The following is a 17384-nucleotide window of genomic DNA, read 5'->3' as shown; positions in this document are numbered from 1 at the left end:
ACCCAACCTATAAAACTGTCCCACTAGTTAACCCCTTCAGTGAACACCGTAGGAAAAAAAAAAAAAAAAAACGAGGCAAAAAACACCACTTTATTATCATACCTCCGAACAAAAAGTGGAATAACACGCGATCAAAATGACAGATACAAATAACCATGGTACCGGTGAAAATGTCATCTTGTCCCGCAAAAAAATCAGCCGCCATACAGCGTCATCACAGAAAAAGTAAAAAAGTTATAGTCCTAAGAATACAGCGATGCCAAAATAATTATTTTTTCTATAAAATAGTTTTTATCGTATAAAAGCGCCAAAACATAAAAAAATGATATAAAATGAGGTACCGCTGTAATCGTACTGACCCGAAGAATAAAAATGCTTTATCATTTTTACCAAACGTGGAACGGTATAAACGCCCCCCCCCCCCCAAAGAAATTCATGAATAGCTGGTTTTTGGTAATTCTGCCTCATAAAAATCGGAATAAAAAGCGATCAAAAACTGTCACGTGTCCGAAAATGTTACCAATAAAAACGCCAACTCGTCCTGCAAAAAACAAGACCTCACATGACTCTGTGGACCAAGACATGGAAAAATTATAGGTCTCAAAATGTGGAGACGCAAAAACTTTTTTCCTATAAAAAGCGTCTTTAAGTGTGTGACAGCTGCCAATCATAAAAATCCGCTATAAAAAACGCTATAAAAGTAAATTAAACCCCCTTTCATCACCCCCTTAGTTAAGGAAAAATAATAAAATTAAAAAAAGTATTTATTTCCATTTTCCCATTAGGGTTAGGGTTAGGGTTAGGGCTAGGGTTAGGGTTAGGGCTAGGGTTAGGGTTAGGGCTAGGGTTAGGGCTAGGGTTACGGTTAGGGCTAGGGCTATGGTTAGGGCTAGGGCTAGTGTTACAGTTGGGGCTAGGGTTGGAGCTAAAGTTAGGGTTAGGGTTTGGATTACATTTACGGTTGGGATTAGGGTTGGGATTAGAGTTAGGGGTATGTCAGAGTTAGGGGTGTGGTTAGGGTTACCGTTGGGATTAGGGTTAGGGGTGTGTTTGGATTAGGGTTTCAGTTAGAATTGGGGAGTTTCCACTGTTTAGGCACATCAGGGGCTCTCCAAACGCGACATGGCGTCCGATCTCAATTCCAGCCAATTCTGCATTGAAAAAGTAAAACAGTGCTCCTTCCCTTCCGAGATTTCCCGTGCGCCCAAACAGGGGTTTACCCCAACATATGGGGCATCAGCGTACTCGGGACAAATTGGACAACAACTATTTGGGTCCAATTTCTCCTGTTACCCTTGGTAAAATACAAAACTGTGGGCTAAAATATAATTTTTGTGGAAAAAAATATATTTTTTCTTTTTACGGCTCTGCGTTATAAACTGTAGTGAAACACTTGCGGGTTCTAAGTTCTCACAACACATCTAGATAAGTTCCTTGGGAGGTCTAGTTTCCAATATGGGGTCACTTGTGGGGGGTTTCTACTGTTTGGGTACATCAGGGGCTCTGCAAATGCAACGTGACGCCTGCAGACCAATCCATCTAAGTCTGCATTCCAAATGGCGCTCCTTCCCTCCCGAGCTCTGCCATGCGCCCAAACAGTGGTCCCCCCTCCACATATGGGGTATCAGCATACTCAGGACAAATTGGACAACAACTTTTGGGGTCCAATTTCTCCTGTTATCCTTGGGAAAATACAAAACTGGGGGCCAAAAAATAATTTTTGTGGAAAAAAATATATTTTTTCTTTTTACGGCTCTGCGTTATAAACTGTAGTGAAACACTTGCGGGTTCTAAGTTCTCACAACACATCTAGATAAGTTCCTTGGGAGGTCTAGTTTCCAATATGGGGTCACTTGTCGGGGGTTTCTACTGTTTGGGTACACCAGGGGCTCTGCAAATGCAACGTGATGCCTGCAGACCAATCCATCTAAGTCTGCATTCCAAATGGCGCTCCTTCCCTCTCGAGCTCTGCCATGCGCCCAAACAGTGGTTTCCCCCCACATATGGGGTATCAGCGTACTCAGGACAAATTGGACAACAACTTTTCGGATCCAATTTATCCTGTTACCCTTGTGAAAATACAAAACTGGGGGCTACAAAATCATTTTTGTGAAAAAAAAAAAGAATTTTTATTTTCATGGCTCTGCGTTATAAACTGTAGTGAAACACTTGGGGGTTCAAAGCTCTCAAAACACATCTAGATAAGTTCCTTAGGGGGTGTACTTTCCAAAATGATATCACTTGTGGGGGGTTTTAATGTATAGGCACATCAGGGGCTCTCCAAACGCGACATGGTGTCCCATCTCAATTCCAGTCAATTTTGCATTGAAAAGTCAAACGGCGCTCCTTCCCTTCCGAGCTCTGCCATGCGCCCAAACAGCCGTTTACCCCCACATATCAGGTATCAGCGTACTCAGGACAAATTGCACAACAACTTTTGGGGTCCAATTTCTTCTCTTACCCTTGGGAAAATAAAAAATTGGGGGCGAAAAAATCATTTTTGTGAAAAAATATGATTTTTTATTTTTATGGCTCTGCATTATAAACTTCTGTGAAGCACTTGTTGGATCAAAGTGCTCACCACTAGTGTTGAGCGATACCGTCCGATACTTGAAAGTATCGGTATCGGATAGTATCAGCCGATACCCGAAAAGTATCGGATATCGCCGATGCCGATACCCGATACCAATACAAGTCAATGGGACACCAAGTATCGGAAGGTATCCTGATGGTTCCCAGGGTCTGAAGGAGAGGAAACTCTCCTTCAGGCCCTGGGATCCATATTACTGTGTAAAATAAAGAATTAAAATAAAAAATATTGATATATTCACCTCTCCGGAGGCCCCTGGACATCACCGCTGGTAACCGGCAGCCTTCTTTGCTTAAAATGAGCGCGTTTAGGGCCTTCCATGACGTCACGGCTTCTGATTGGTCGCGTGCCGCTCATGTGACCGCCACGCGACCAATCCCAAGCCGCGACGTCATTCTCAGGTCCTAAATTCCTAGAATGAGGAGTTTAGGGCCTGAGAATGACGTCACGGCTTGTGATTGGTCGCGTGGCGGTCATATGAGCGGCACGCGACCAATCAGAAGCCGTGACGTCATGGAAGGCCCTAAACGCGCTCATTTTAAGCAAAGAAGGCTGCCGGTTACCAGCGGTGAAGTCCAGGGGCCTCCGGAGAGGTGAGTATATCAATATTTTTTATTTTAATTCTTTATTTTACACAGTAATATGGATCCGATACCAATTCCCGATACCACAAAAGTATCGGATCTCGGTATCGGAATTCCGATACCGCAAGTATCGGCCGATACCCGATACTTGCGGTATCGGAATGCTCAACACTACTCACCACACATCTAAATAAGTTCCTTAGGGGGTTTACTTTCCAAAATCGTGTCACTTGTGGGGGGGGTTTCAATGTTTACGCACATCAGGGGCTCTCCAAACGCAACATGGCGTCCCATCTCAATTCCAGTCAATTTTGCATTGAAAAGTCAAATGGCGCTCCTTCCCTTCCGAGCTCTGCTATGCGCCCAAACAGTGGTTTACCCCCACATATGGGGTATCAGCGTACTCAGCACAAATTGTACAACAACTATTGGGGTCCATTTTCTCCTGTTACCCTTGGTAAAATAAATCAAATTGGAGCTGAAATAAATTTTGTGTGAAAAAAAGTTAAATGTTAATTTTTATTTAAACATTCCAAAAATTCCTGTGAAACACCTGAAGGGTTAATAAACTTCTTGAATGTGGTTTTGAGCACCTTGAGGGGTGCAGTTTTTAGAATGGTGTCACATTTGGGTATTTTCTATCATATAGACCCCTCAAAATGACTTCAAATGAGATGTAGTCCCTAAAAAAAATGGTGTTGTAAAAATGAGAAATTGCTGGTCAACTTTCAACCCTGATAACTCCCTAAATAAAAAAAAAATTGGTTCCAAAATTGTGCTGATGTAAAGTAGACATGTGGGAAATGTTACCTATTAAGTATTTTGTGTGATATATCTCTGTGATTTAAAGGCATAAAGATTCAAATTTGGAAAATTGCGAAATTTTCAAAATTTTTGCCAAATTTCCATTTTTTTCACAAATAAACGCAAGATATATCGAAGTAATTTTACCACTATCGTGAAGTACAATATGTCACGAGAAAACAATGTCAGAATCACTGGGATCCGTTGAAGCGTTCCAGAGTTATAACCTCATAAAGGGACAGTGGTCAGAATTGTAAAAATTGGCCCGGTCATTAACGTGCAAACCACCCATGGGGCTTAAGGGGTTAAGGGGTTAACATCCTGCAACACTGCTACAGGTAAAATGGAGCATTACAATTAAAATCAGTGGACTGTTCATATAAAGCATGGACATGCTTGGTCCTGTAGAGGGAAAGAGACACTCCAAAAGCAGCACCAGATAATTTATGGAGGTCTCAAATGAGGTGTTCTCAAGTTTAAAACTTATCATCTGTCCACGAGACGGGATAACTTTACAATTGCTCAGGGTCCAACCACCAAGGCCCCCACTGATCCCAAGAACTGAGGTTTTGAAGAACCCTGCCTATATGGAGCAGAGATTGATTATACACACTAGCGCTCTATTCATTCTTACTGAGAGCACCGGAGATTTCAAAGTGCAGTACTCAGCAGCTCTTCGGCACTATTAAAATGAATGTAGAGGCAGTGCACATGATAAACCTCTGCTCCATTTATTAAAACCTACAAGAGAAAAAAAGTAAGCAAAAACCCTGATATAACCAAGTAAAAAGGCAAAAGTGCATTTAAATAACAGAGTTTTTAGAAATACTGTTTTTTGATAAAAAAAAATAGCACAAAAGCCATCCCACCTCGTCAAGGTAACTCTGATCGGAACAGTCCTACACTGTCTAATATTAAAACCTTACCATGTGTCAATGTTGACCTCAGTGTGAATAAGGGTAGACAAAAGGACTGGGCCCAACCAGTGAAACACCAGACTAGGGAAGCCTCATATATAGTCTCTAGCTCAGAAACTTACTTTTTTTCTCTTGAAGGTTTTAATGTTTTGTGGCCAATGTGAACATGCGTTTAACCTCTGCATGTGCACCAACTCAAGTTAAGCTCAATTTTTGTGTTTTTTTTTCTTCTTTGTATTGTTGCATTCTGTGCAAGCCAGGGTGTGGCTTCCCTGTTTCTGAGCTAGAGATTATACAGGTCCTTCTCAAAAAATTAGCATATAGTGTTAAATTTCATTATTTACCATAATGTAATGATTACTATTAAACTTTCATATATTATAGATTCATTATCCACCAACTGAAATTTGTCAGGTCTTTTATTGTTTTAATACTGATGATTTTGGCATACAACTCCTGATAACCCAAAAAACCTGTCTCAATAAATTAGCATATTTCACCCGGCCAATCAAATAAAAGTGTTTTTTAATAACAAACAAAAAAACCATCAAATAATAATGTTCAGTTATGCACTCAATACTTGGTCGGGAATCCTTTGGCAGAAATGACTGCTTCAATGCGGCGTGGCATGGAGGCAATCAGCCTGTGACACTGCTGAGATGTTATGGAGGCCCAGGATGCTTCAATAGCGGCCTTAAGCTCATCCAGAGTGTTGGGTCTTGCGTCTCTCAACTTTCTCTTCACAATATCCCACAGATTCTCTATGGGGTTCAGGTCAGGAGAGTTGGCAGGCCAATTGAGCACAGTAATACCATGGTCAGTAAACCATTTACCAGTGGTTTTGGCACTGTGAGCAGGTGCCAGGTCGTGCTGAAAAATGAAATCTTCATCTCCATAAAGCATTTCAGCCGATGGAAGCATGAAGTGCTCCAAAATCTCCTGATAGCTAGCTGCATTGACCCTGCCCTTGATGAAACACAGTGGACCAACACCAGCAGCTGACATGGCACCCCACACCATCACTGACTGTGGGTACTTGACACTGGACTTCAGGCATTTTGGCATTTCCTTCTCCCCAGTCTTCCTCCAGACTCTGGCACCTTGATTTCCGAATGACATGCAGAATTTGCTTTCATCAGAAAAAAGTACTTGGGACCACTTAGCAACAGTCCAGTGCTGCTTCTCTGTAGCCCAGGTCAGGCGCTTCTGCCGCTGTTTATGGTTCAAAAGTGGCTTTACCTGGGGAATGCGGCACCTGTAGCCCATTTCCTGCACACGCCTGTGCACGGTGGCTCTGGATGTTTCCACACCAGACTCAGTCCACTGCTTCCTCAGGTTCCCCAAGGTCTGGAATCGGTCCTTCTCCACAATCTTCCTCAGGGTCCGGTCACCTCTTCTCGTTGTACAGCGTTTTCTGCCACATTGTTTCCTTCCAACAGACTTACCATTGAGGTGCCTTGATACAGCACTCTGGGAACAGCCTATTTGTTGAGAAATTTCTTTCTGGGTCTTACCCTCTTGCTTGAGGGTGTCAATGATGGCCTTCTTGACATCTGTCAGGTCGCTAGTCTTACCCATGATGGGGGTTTTGAGTAATAAACCAGGCAGGGAGTTTTTAAAAGCCTCAGGTATCTTTTGCATGTGTTTAGAGTTAATTAGTTGATTCATAAGATTAGGGTAATAGGTCGTTTAGAGAACCTTTTCTTGATATGCTAATTTATTGAGACAGGTTTTTTGGGTTATCAGGAGTTGTATGCCAAAATCATCAGTATTAAAACAATAAAAGACCTGACAAATTTCAGTTGGTGGATAATGAATCTATAATATATGAAAGTTTAATTGTAATCATTACATTATGGTAAATAATGAAATTTAACACTATATGCTAATTTTTTGAGAAGGACCTGTATATAAGGCTTCCACAGTCTGGTGTTTCACTGGTTGGGCCCAGTCCTTTTGTCTGCCCTTATTCACACTGAGGTCAACATTGACACATGGTAAGGTTTTAATATTAGACAGTGTAGGACTGTCCCGATCAGAGTTACCTTGACGAGGTGGGATGGCTTTTGTGCTATTTTTTTTTATCAAAAAACAGTATTACTAAAAACTCTGTGTTATTTAAATGCACTTTTGCTTTTTTACTTGGTTATATCAGGGTTTTTGCTTACTTTTTTTCTCTTGTAGGTTTTAATGTTTTGTGGCCAATGTGAACATGCGTTTAACCCTTTAATCCCATATGACGTACTATCCTGTCGAGGTGAGGTGGGCCTTAATTCCCACTGACGAGATAGTACGTCATATGCGATCGGCCGCGCTCACGGGGGGAGCGCGGCCGATCACGGCCGGGTGTCAGCTGACTATGACAGCTGACACCCGGCACTATGTGCCAGGAGCGGTCACGGACCACATTAACCCCTGGCACACTGCTATCAAACATGAACGCAGAGTTCCGGCGGTATAGGGAAGCATCGCGCAGGGAGGGGGCTCCCTGCAGGCTTCCCTGAGACCCTCGGAGCAACGCGATGTGATCGCGTTGCTCCGAGCGTCTCTTACCTCCTCTCTCTGCAGTCCCCGGATCCAAAATGGCCACGGGGCTGTATCCAGGTCCTGCAGGGAGTGGCTTACCAAGTGCCTGCTCAGAGCAAGCGCTTGGTAAGCCTGCAGCACTGTAAGTCAGATCGCTGATCTGACAGAGTGCTGTGCAAACTGTCAGATCATCGATCTGTGATGTCCCCTCCTGGGACAAAGTAAAAATGTAAAAAAAAAAATTTCCACGTGTAAAAAAAAAAAAATTCCTAAATAAAGAAAAACATATATATATATATATATATATTATTCCCATAAATACATTTCTTTATCTAAATAAAAAAAAACAATAAAAGTACACATATTTAGTATCGCAGCGTCCGTAACGACCCAACCTATAAAACTGTCCCACTAGTTAACCCCTTCAGTGAACACCGTAAGAAAAAAAAAAAAAACGAGCCAAAAAACAACGCTTTATTATCATACCGCTGTACAAAAAGTGGAATAACACGCGATCAAAAAGATGGATATAAATAACCATGGTACCGCTGAAAACGTCATCTTGTCCCGCAAAAAAGAAGCCCCCATACAGCATCATAAGCAAAAAAATAAAAAAAGTTATAGTCCTCAGAATAAAGCGATGCCAAAATATTTATTTTTTCTATAAAATAGCTTTTATCGTATAAAAGCGCCAAAACATAAAAAAATTATATAAATGAGATATCGCTGTAATCGTACTGACCCGACGAATAAAACTGCTTTATCAATTTTACCAAACGTGGAATGGTATAAATGCCTCCCCCCCAAAAGAAATTCATGAATAGCTGGTTTTTGGTCATTCTGCCTCACAAAAATCGGAATAAAAAGCGATCAAAAACTGTCACGTGTCCGAAAATGTTACCAATAAAAACGTCAACTCGTCCCGCAAAAAAACAAGACCTCACATGACTCTGTGGACCAAAATATGGAAAAATTATAGGTCTCAAAATGTGGAGACGCAAAAACTTTTTTGCTATAAAAAGCGTCTTTTAGTGTGTGACAGCTGCCAATCATAAAAATCCGCTATAAAAACGCTATTTATTTCCATTTTCCCATTAGGGTTAGGGTTAGAGCTAGGGTTAGGGTTAGGGCTAGGGTTAGGGCTAGGGTTACGGCTAGGGTTAGGGCTAGGGTTAGGGTTGGGGCTAGGGTTGGAGCTAAAGTTAGGGTTAGGGTTGGGGCTAAAGTTAGGGTTAGGGTTTGAATTACCTTTACGGTTGGGATTAGGGTTGGGATTAGAGTTAGGGGTGTGTCAGGGTTAGGGGTGTGGATAGGGTTACTGTTGGGATTAGGGTTAGGGGTGTGTTTGAATTAGGGTTTCAGTTAGAATTGGGGAGTTTCCAATGTTTCGGCACATCAGGGGCTCTCCAAACGCGACATGGCGTCCGATCTCAATTCCAGCCAATTCTGCATTGAAAAAGTAAAACAGTGCTCCTTCCCTTCCGAGCTTTCCCGTGCGCCCAAACAGGGGTTTACCCCAACATATGGGGCACCAGCGTACTCGGGACAAATTGGACAACAACTTTTGGGGTCCAAGTTCTCTTGTTACCCTTGGGAAAATATAAATTTGGGGGGCTAAAAATCATTTTTTTGGGAAAAAAGGATTTTTTATTTTCACGGCTCTGCGTTGTAAACTGTAGTGAAACACTTGGGGGTTCAAAGTTCTCACAACACATCTAGATAAGTTTCTTGGGAGGTCTAGTTTCCAATATGGGGTCACTTGTGGGGGGTTTCTACTGTTTGGGTACATTAGGGGCTCTGCAAATACAACGTGATGCCTGCAGACCAATCCATCTAAGTCTGCATTCCAAATGGCGCTCCTTCCCTTCAGAGCTCGGCCATGCGCCAAACAGTGGTTCCCCCCCACATACGGGGTATCAGCGTACTCAGGACAAATTGGTCAACAACTTTTGGGGTCCAATTTCTCCTGTTACCCTTGGGAAAATACAAAACTGGGGGCTAAAAAATAATTTTTGTGGAAAAAAAATATTTTTTATTTTCACAGCTCCGCATTATAAACTGTAGTGAAACACTTGGGGGTTCACATTTCTCACAACACATCCAGATAAGTTCCTTGGGAGGTCTAGTTTCCAATATGGGGTCACTTGTGGGGGGTTTCTACTGTTTGGGTGCATCAGGGGCTCTGCAAATGCAACATGACGCCTGCAGACCAATCCATCTAAGTTTGCATTCCAAATGGCGCTCCTTCCCTCCCGAGCTCTGCCATGCACCCAAACAGTGGTTCCCCCCCACATATGGGGTATCAGTGTACGCAGGACAAATTGGACAACAACTTTTGTGGTCCAATTTATCCTGTTACCCTTGTGAAAATAGAAAACTGGGGGCTAAAAAATCATTTTTGTGAAAAAAAAAAGAATATTTTTACGGCTCTGCTGTTGTGAATTTGGTTTCTGGGCTCCCCCGGTGGTCACTGGTGGTACTGAACTTGTGTGCTTCATCTCCTCTGTTCACCTGTTTCCATCAGGATGTGGGAGTTTTCTATTTAACCTTGCTCCTCAGTCATTTCTATGCCGGCCAACAATGTTACCAGAAGCCTTTCTGTTGCATGTTCCTGCTCCTAGACTACTATCAGCTAAGTTGGACTTTTAGTCCTAAGTTTGTTTTGCATTTTTGTTCCAGTTCTCTGTGATTGAATATTTCTGAGGCTGGAAGCTCTTGTGAGCTGAAATTGCCACTCTGGTGTCATGAGTTGATATTAGAGTCTTAAAGTAATTTCAGGATGGTGTTTTGAAAGGGTTTTCAGCTGACTGTGTAGTTCCCTTTTCTGTCTTCCTACTATCTAGTAAGCGGACCTCAATTTGCTAAACCTATTTTCATACTTCGTATGTCAATTTCCTCTGAAATCACCGACAATATATGTGGGGGCTACTGTCTGCCTTTTGGGGAAAATTTCTCTAGAGGTAAGTCAGGTCTGTATTTTCCTCTGCTAGGGTCAGTCAGTCCTCCGGCTGGCGCTGGGCGTCTAGGGATAAAACGTAGGCACGCTACCCGGCCACTGTTAGTTGTGCGGTAGGTTTAGCTCACAGTCAGCTCGAGTTCCCATCTTCCAAGAGCTAGTCCTTTTGTATGCTTTACTACGTTCTCTTGCCATTGAGAACCATGACAGTTTGGCTGGCCAAGGGTTAAAATAATTTGCAGAAGAAAGGAGAGAAAAGAAGTCTGCAGAGATTTTTTTTTTTTTTTTTTTTCTGAGTTTGCTCATTAGTTGATTCACTTGCATCTCTGCTTACTGCAGCCTTCGTCTCTCTCTCCTTCTAATCCTTGAATGGTTCTGATTTCACCTGATAAAAATGGATCAGCAGAGTTTAGCTACAGGTTTGAATAATCTCGCTATGAAGGTTCAAAGTTTACAGGATTTTGTAATTCATGCTCCTATATCTGAACCTAGAATTCCTTTACCTGAATTTTTCTCCGGGGATAGATCTCGCTTCCAGAATTTCAAACATAATTGTAAATTATTTTTGTCTCTGAGATCTCGCTCCGCTGGAGATCCTGCACAGCAGGTCAGGATTGTAATTTCCTTGCTCCGGGGCGACCCTCAGGATTGGGCATTTGCTTTGGCACCAGGGGATCCTGCGTTGCTCAATGTGGATGCGTTTTTCCTGGCATTGGGGTTGCTTTATGAGGAACCTCATTTAGAGATTCAGGCTGAAAAAGCCTTGATGGCCCTGTCTCAGGGGCAAGATGAGGCAGAAATATACTGCCAAAAATTTCGTAAGTGGTCTGTGCTTACTCAGTGGAATGAGTGCGCCCTGGCGGCGAATTTCAGAGAGGGTCTCTCTGATGCCATTAAAGAGGTTATGGTGGGGTTCCCTGTGCCTACAGGTCTGAATGAGTCCATGACAATGGCCATTCAGATTGATCGGCGTTTGCGGGAGCGCAAACCTGTGCACCATTTGGCGGTGTCTACTGAGAAGGCGCCAGAGATTATGCAATGTGATAGAATTCTGTCCAGAAGCGAACGACAGAATTTTAGGCGAAAAAATGGGTTATGCTTCTATTGTGGTGATTCAACTCATGTTATATCAGCATGCTCTAAACGTACTAAGAAGGTTGATAAGTCTGTTTCAATTGGCACTTTACAGTCTAAGTTTATTCTATCTGTGACCCTGATTTTCTCTTTATCGTCTATTACCGCGGACGCCTATGTCGACTCTGGCGCCGCTTTGAGTCTTATGGATTGGTCCTTTGCCAAATGCTGTGGGTTTAATTTAGAGCCTCTGGAAGTTCCTATACCTCTGAAGGGTATTGACTCCACGCCATTGGCTAGTAATAAACCACAATACTGGACACAAGTAACTATGCGTATTAATCCGGATCACCAGGAGATTATTCGCTTCCTTGTGTTGTATAATCTACATGATGTGTTGGTGCTTGGATTGCCATGGCTGCAATCTCATAACCCAGTCCTCGACTGGAAAGCAATGTCTGTGTTAAGCTGGGGATGTCAGGGGACTCATGGGGACGTACCTTTGGTTTCCATTTCGTCATCTATTCCCTCTGAGATTCCGGAATTTTTATCTGATTATCGTGACGTTTTTGAGGAGCCTAAACTTGGTTCACTACCTCCGCACAGAGATTGCGATTGTACTATAGATCTGATTCCGGGCAGTAAGTTTCCAAAGGGTCGTTTATTTAATCTATCTGTGCCTGAACATGCTGCTATGCGGGAATATATTAAGGAGTCCTTGGAAAAGGGACATATTCGTCCTTCGTCATCTCCCTTAGGAGCCGGTTTTTTCTTTGTATCTAAAAAAGATGGCTCTTTGAGGCCGTGTATTGTTTATCGGCTTTTGAATAAAATCACGGTTAAATATCAGTATCCTTTGCCACTGCTTACTGATTTGTTTGCTCGAATAAAGGGGGCCAAGTGGTTCTCTAAGATTGATCTTCGTGGGGCGTATAATTTAGTGCGAATTAAGCAGGGGGATGAGTGGAAAACCGCATTTAATACGCCTGAGGGCCATTTTGAGTATTTAGTAATGCCTTTTGGTCTTTCAAATGCCCCTTCAGTCTTTCAGTCTTTTATGCATGACATTTTCCGTGAATATTTGGATAAATTTATGATTGTGTATCTGGATGATATTTTGATTTTTTCGGATGACTGGGACTCTCATGTCCAACAGGTCAGGAGGGTTTTTCAGGTTTTGCGCTCTAATTCCTTGTGTGTAAAGGGTTCTAAGTGTGTTTTTGGGGTTCAAAAGATTTCGTTTTTGGGGTACATTTTTTCCCCCTCTTCCATTGAGATGGACCCTGTCAAGGTTCAGGCTATTTGTGATTGGACGCAACCCTCTTCTCTTAAGAGCCTTCAGAAGTTTTTGGGCTTTGCTAATTTTTATCGTCGATTTATAATTGGTTTTTCTGATGTTGCTAAGCCGTTGACTGATTTGACTAAGAAGGGTGCTGATGTTGCTGATTGGTCCCCTGCTGCTGTGGAGGCCTTTCGGGAGCTTAAGCGCCGCTTTTCTTCCGCCCCTGTATTGCGTCAGCCTGATGTTACTCTTCCTTTTCAGGTTGAGGTCGACGCTTCAGAAATCGGAGCTGGGGCGGTTTTGTCGCAGAAAAGTTCCGACTGCTCCGTGATGAGACCTTGCGCGTTCTTTTCTCGCAAATTTTCGCCCGCTGAGCGAAATTATGATATTGGTAATCGGGAGCTCTTGGCTATGAAGTGGGCTTTTGAGGAGTGGCGTCATTGGCTTGAGGGGGCTAGACATCAGGTGGTGGTATTGACCGACCACAAGAATTTGATTTATCTTGAGTCTGCCAGGCGCCTGAATCCTAGACAGGCGCGCTGGTCGTTATTTTTCTCTCGGTTTAATTTTGTGGTTTCTTACCTACCGGGTTCTAAAAATGTGAAGGCGGATGCCCTTTCTAGGAGTTTTGAGCCTGATTCCCCTGGTAATTCTGAACCTACAGGTATCCTTAAGGATGGAGTGATATTATCTGCTGTTTCCCCAGACTTGCGACGGGTCTTGCAGGAGTTTCAGGCGGATAGACCTGATCGTTGCCCGCCTGGTAGACTGTTTGTTCCGGATGATTGGACCAGTAGAGTCATCTCGGAGGTCCATTCTTCTGCGTTAGCTGGTCATCCTGGAATCTTTGGTACCAGGGATTTGGTGGCTAGGTCCTTCTGGTGGCCTTCCCTGTCGCGAGATGTGCGAGGTTTTGTGCAGTCTTGTGATGTTTGTGCTCGGGCCAAGCCTTGTTGTTCTCGGGCTAGTGGATTGTTGTTATCTTTGCCTATTCCGAAGAGGCCTTGGACTCACATCTCCATGGATTTTATTTCTGATCTCCCTGTTTCTCAGAAGATGTCTGTCATCTGGGTGGTGTGTGACCGTTTCTCTAAGATGGTCCATTTGGTCCCCTTGCCTAAATTGCCTTCCTCATCCGAGCTGGTTCCTCTGTTTTTTCAAAATGTGGTTCGCTTGCATGGTATTCCGGAGAATATCGTTTCTGACAGGGGAACTCAATTCGTGTCTAGATTTTGGCGAGCATTCTGTGCTAGGATGGGCATTGATTTGTCTTTTTCGTCTGCTTTCCATCCTCAGACTAATGGCCAGACCGAGCAAACTAATCAGACCTTGGAGACTTATTTGAGGTGTTTTGTGTCTGTGGATCAGGATGATTGGGTTGCCTTTTTGCCCTTGGCGGAGTTTGCCCTCAATAATCGGGCTAGTTCTGCCACCTTGGTTTCTCCTTTCTTCTGTAATTCGGGGTTTCATCCTCGTTTCTCTTCCGGTCAGGTGGAGTCTTCGGATTGTCCTGGAGTGGATGCTGTGGTGGAGAGGTTGCATCAGATTTGGGGGCATGTGGTGGACAATTTGAAGTTGTCCCAGGAGAAGACTCAGCAGTTTGCCAACCGCCGTCGTCGTGTTGGTCCTCGTCTTTGTGTTGGGGACTTGGTGTGGTTGTCTTCTCGTTTTGTCCCTATGAAGGTTTCTTCTCCTAAGTTTAAGCCTCGGTTCATCGGCCCGTACAAGATATTGGAGATTCTTAACCCTGTGTCCTTTCGTTTGGACCTCCCTGCATCTTTTTCTATTCATAATGTCTTCCATCGGTCATTGTTGCGCAGGTATGAGGTACCGGTTGTGCCTTCCGTTGAGCCTCCTGCTCCGGTGTTGGTTGAGGGTGAGTTGGAGTACGTTGTCGAAAAGATCTTGGACTCCCGTGTTTCCAGACGGAGACTTCAGTATCTGGTCAAGTGGAAGGGCTACGGTCAGGAGGATAATTCTTGGGTGACAGCCTCTGATGTTCATGCCTCCGATTTGGTCCGTGCCTTTCATAGGGCTCATCCTGATCGCCCTGGTGGTTCTGGTGAGGGTTCGGTGCCCCCTCCTTGAGGGGGGGGTACTGTTGTGAATTTGGTTTCTGGGCTCCCCCGGTGGTCACTGGTGGTACTGAACTTGTGTGCTTCATCTCCTCTGTTCACCTGTTTCCATCAGGATGTGGGAGTTTTCTATTTAACCTTGCTCCTCAGTCATTTCTATGCCGGCCAACAATGTTACCAGAAGCCTTTCTGTTGCATGTTCCTGCTCCTAGACTACTATCAGCTAAGTTGGACTTTTAGTCCTAAGTTTGTTTTGCATTTTTGTTCCAGTTCTCTGTGATTGAATATTTCTGAGGCTGGAAGCTCTTGTGAGCTGAAATTGCCACTCTGGTGTCATGAGTTGATATTAGAGTCTTAAAGTAATTTCAGGATGGTGTTTTGAAAGGGTTTTCAGCTGACTGTGTAGTTCCCTTTTCTGTCTTCCTACTATCTAGTAAGCGGACCTCAATTTGCTAAACCTATTTTCATACTTCGTATGTCAATTTCCTCTGAAATCACCGACAATATATGTGGGGGCTACTGTCTGCCTTTTGGGGAAAATTTCTCTAGAGGTAAGTCAGGTCTGTATTTTCCTCTGCTAGGGTCAGTCAGTCCTCCGGCTGGCGCTGGGCGTCTAGGGATAAAACGTAGGCACGCTACCCGGCCACTGTTAGTTGTGCGGTAGGTTTAGCTCACAGTCAGCTCGAGTTCCCATCTTCCAAGAGCTAGTCCTTTTGTATGCTTTACTACGTTCTCTTGCCATTGAGAACCATGACACTCTGCATTATAAACTTCTGTGAAGCACTTGTTGGGTCAAAGTGCTCACCACACATCTAGATAAGTTCATTAGGGGGTCTACTTTCCAAAATGGTGTCACTTGTGGGGGTTTTTAATGTTTAGGCACATCAGGGGCTCTCCAAACGTGACATGGTGTCCCATCTCAATTCCAGTCAATTTTGCATTGAAAAGTCAAACGGCGCTCCTTCCCTTCCGAGCTCTGCCATGCGCCCACACAGTCGTTTACCCCCACATATCGGGTATTAGCGTACTCAGGACAAATTGCACAACTTTTGGGGTCCAATTTCTTCTCTTACCCTTGGGAAAATAAAAAATTGGGGGCGAAAAGATCATTTTTGTGAAAAAATATGATTTTTTATTTTTACGGCACTGCCTTATAAACTTCTGTGAAGCACTTGTTGGGTCAAAGTGCTCATCACACATCTAGATAAGTTCCTTAAGGGGTCTACTTTCCAAAATGGTGTCACTTGTGGGGGGTTTCAGTGTTTAGGCACATCAGGGGCTCTCCAAACGCAACATGGCGTCCCATCTTAATTCCAGTCAATTTTGCATTGAAAAGTCAAATGGCGCTCCTTCCTTTCCGAGCTCTGCCATGCGCCCAAACAGTCATTTACCCCCACATATGGGGTATAGGCATACTTAGGATAAATTGCACAACAACTTTTGCAGTCTAATTTCTTCTCTTACCCTTGGGAAAATAAAAAATTGGGGGCGAAAAATCATTTTTGTGAAAAAATATTATTTTTTATTTTTATGGCTCTGCATTATAAACTTTTGTGAAGGACTTGTTGGGTCAAAGTGCTCACCACACATCTAGATAAGTTCCTTAAGGGGTCTACTTTCCAAAATCGTGTCACTTGTGGGGGATTTCAATGTTTAGGCACATCAGAGGCTCTCCAAATGCAACATGGCGTCCCATCTTAATTCCAGTCAATTTTGCATTGAAAAGTCAAATGGTGCTCCTTCCCTTCCGAGCTCTGCTATGCGCCCAAACAGTGGTTTACACCCACTTATGGGGTATCGGTGTACTCAGGACAAATTGCACAACAACTTTTGCGGTCCAATTTTTTCTCTTACCCTTGGGAAAATAAAAAATTGGGGGTGAAAAGATAATTTTTGTGAAAAAATATGATTTTTTATTTTTACGGCACTGCATTATAAACTTATGTAAAGCACTTGGTGTGTCAAAGTGCTCTCCACACATCTAGATAAGTTCCTTAGGGGGTCTACTTTCCAAAATGGTGTCACTTGTGGGGGGTTTCAATGTTAAGGCACATCAGGGGCTCTCCAAACGCAACATGGCGTCCCATCTCAATTCCAGTCAATTTTGCATTGAAAAGTCAAATGGCGCTCCTTCCCTTCCAATCTCTGCCATGTGCCCAAACAGTGGTTTACCCCCACATATGGGGTATCAGCGTACTCAGCACAAATTGTACAACAACTATTGGGGTCCATTTTCTCCTGTTACCCTTGGTAAAATAAAACAAATTGGAGCTGAAATAAATTTTGTGTGAAAAAAAGTTAAATGTTAATTTTTATTTATCCCCTTAAAGGGAAGGTGCCACCAGTTTTCTTGTAGTTTGTTTTTTTGTGAAATTAAGCTTAAAATAGTAAATAAAATGTATTAATGCAATGTTTGCACTGTTTGCAAACATTTCTATATGAAAAATATTATATATTTTCTTACAAATATATATATTGACCACTAGGGGGAGCATTTTCCGTTTTAGACCTCAAGCAGCTATAGTAAGACTTACCAGCTTTACTGTTAGCTGGAAAATCTGGGCAGTAACTGCTGA

This window comes from Ranitomeya variabilis, chromosome 2 (genome assembly GCF_051348905.1).
Source record: "Ranitomeya variabilis isolate aRanVar5 chromosome 2, aRanVar5.hap1, whole genome shotgun sequence".
In the NCBI taxonomy this organism is placed as follows: domain Eukaryota; kingdom Metazoa; phylum Chordata; class Amphibia; order Anura; family Dendrobatidae; genus Ranitomeya; species Ranitomeya variabilis.
Note: the sequence above shows the minus strand (reverse complement) of the source record.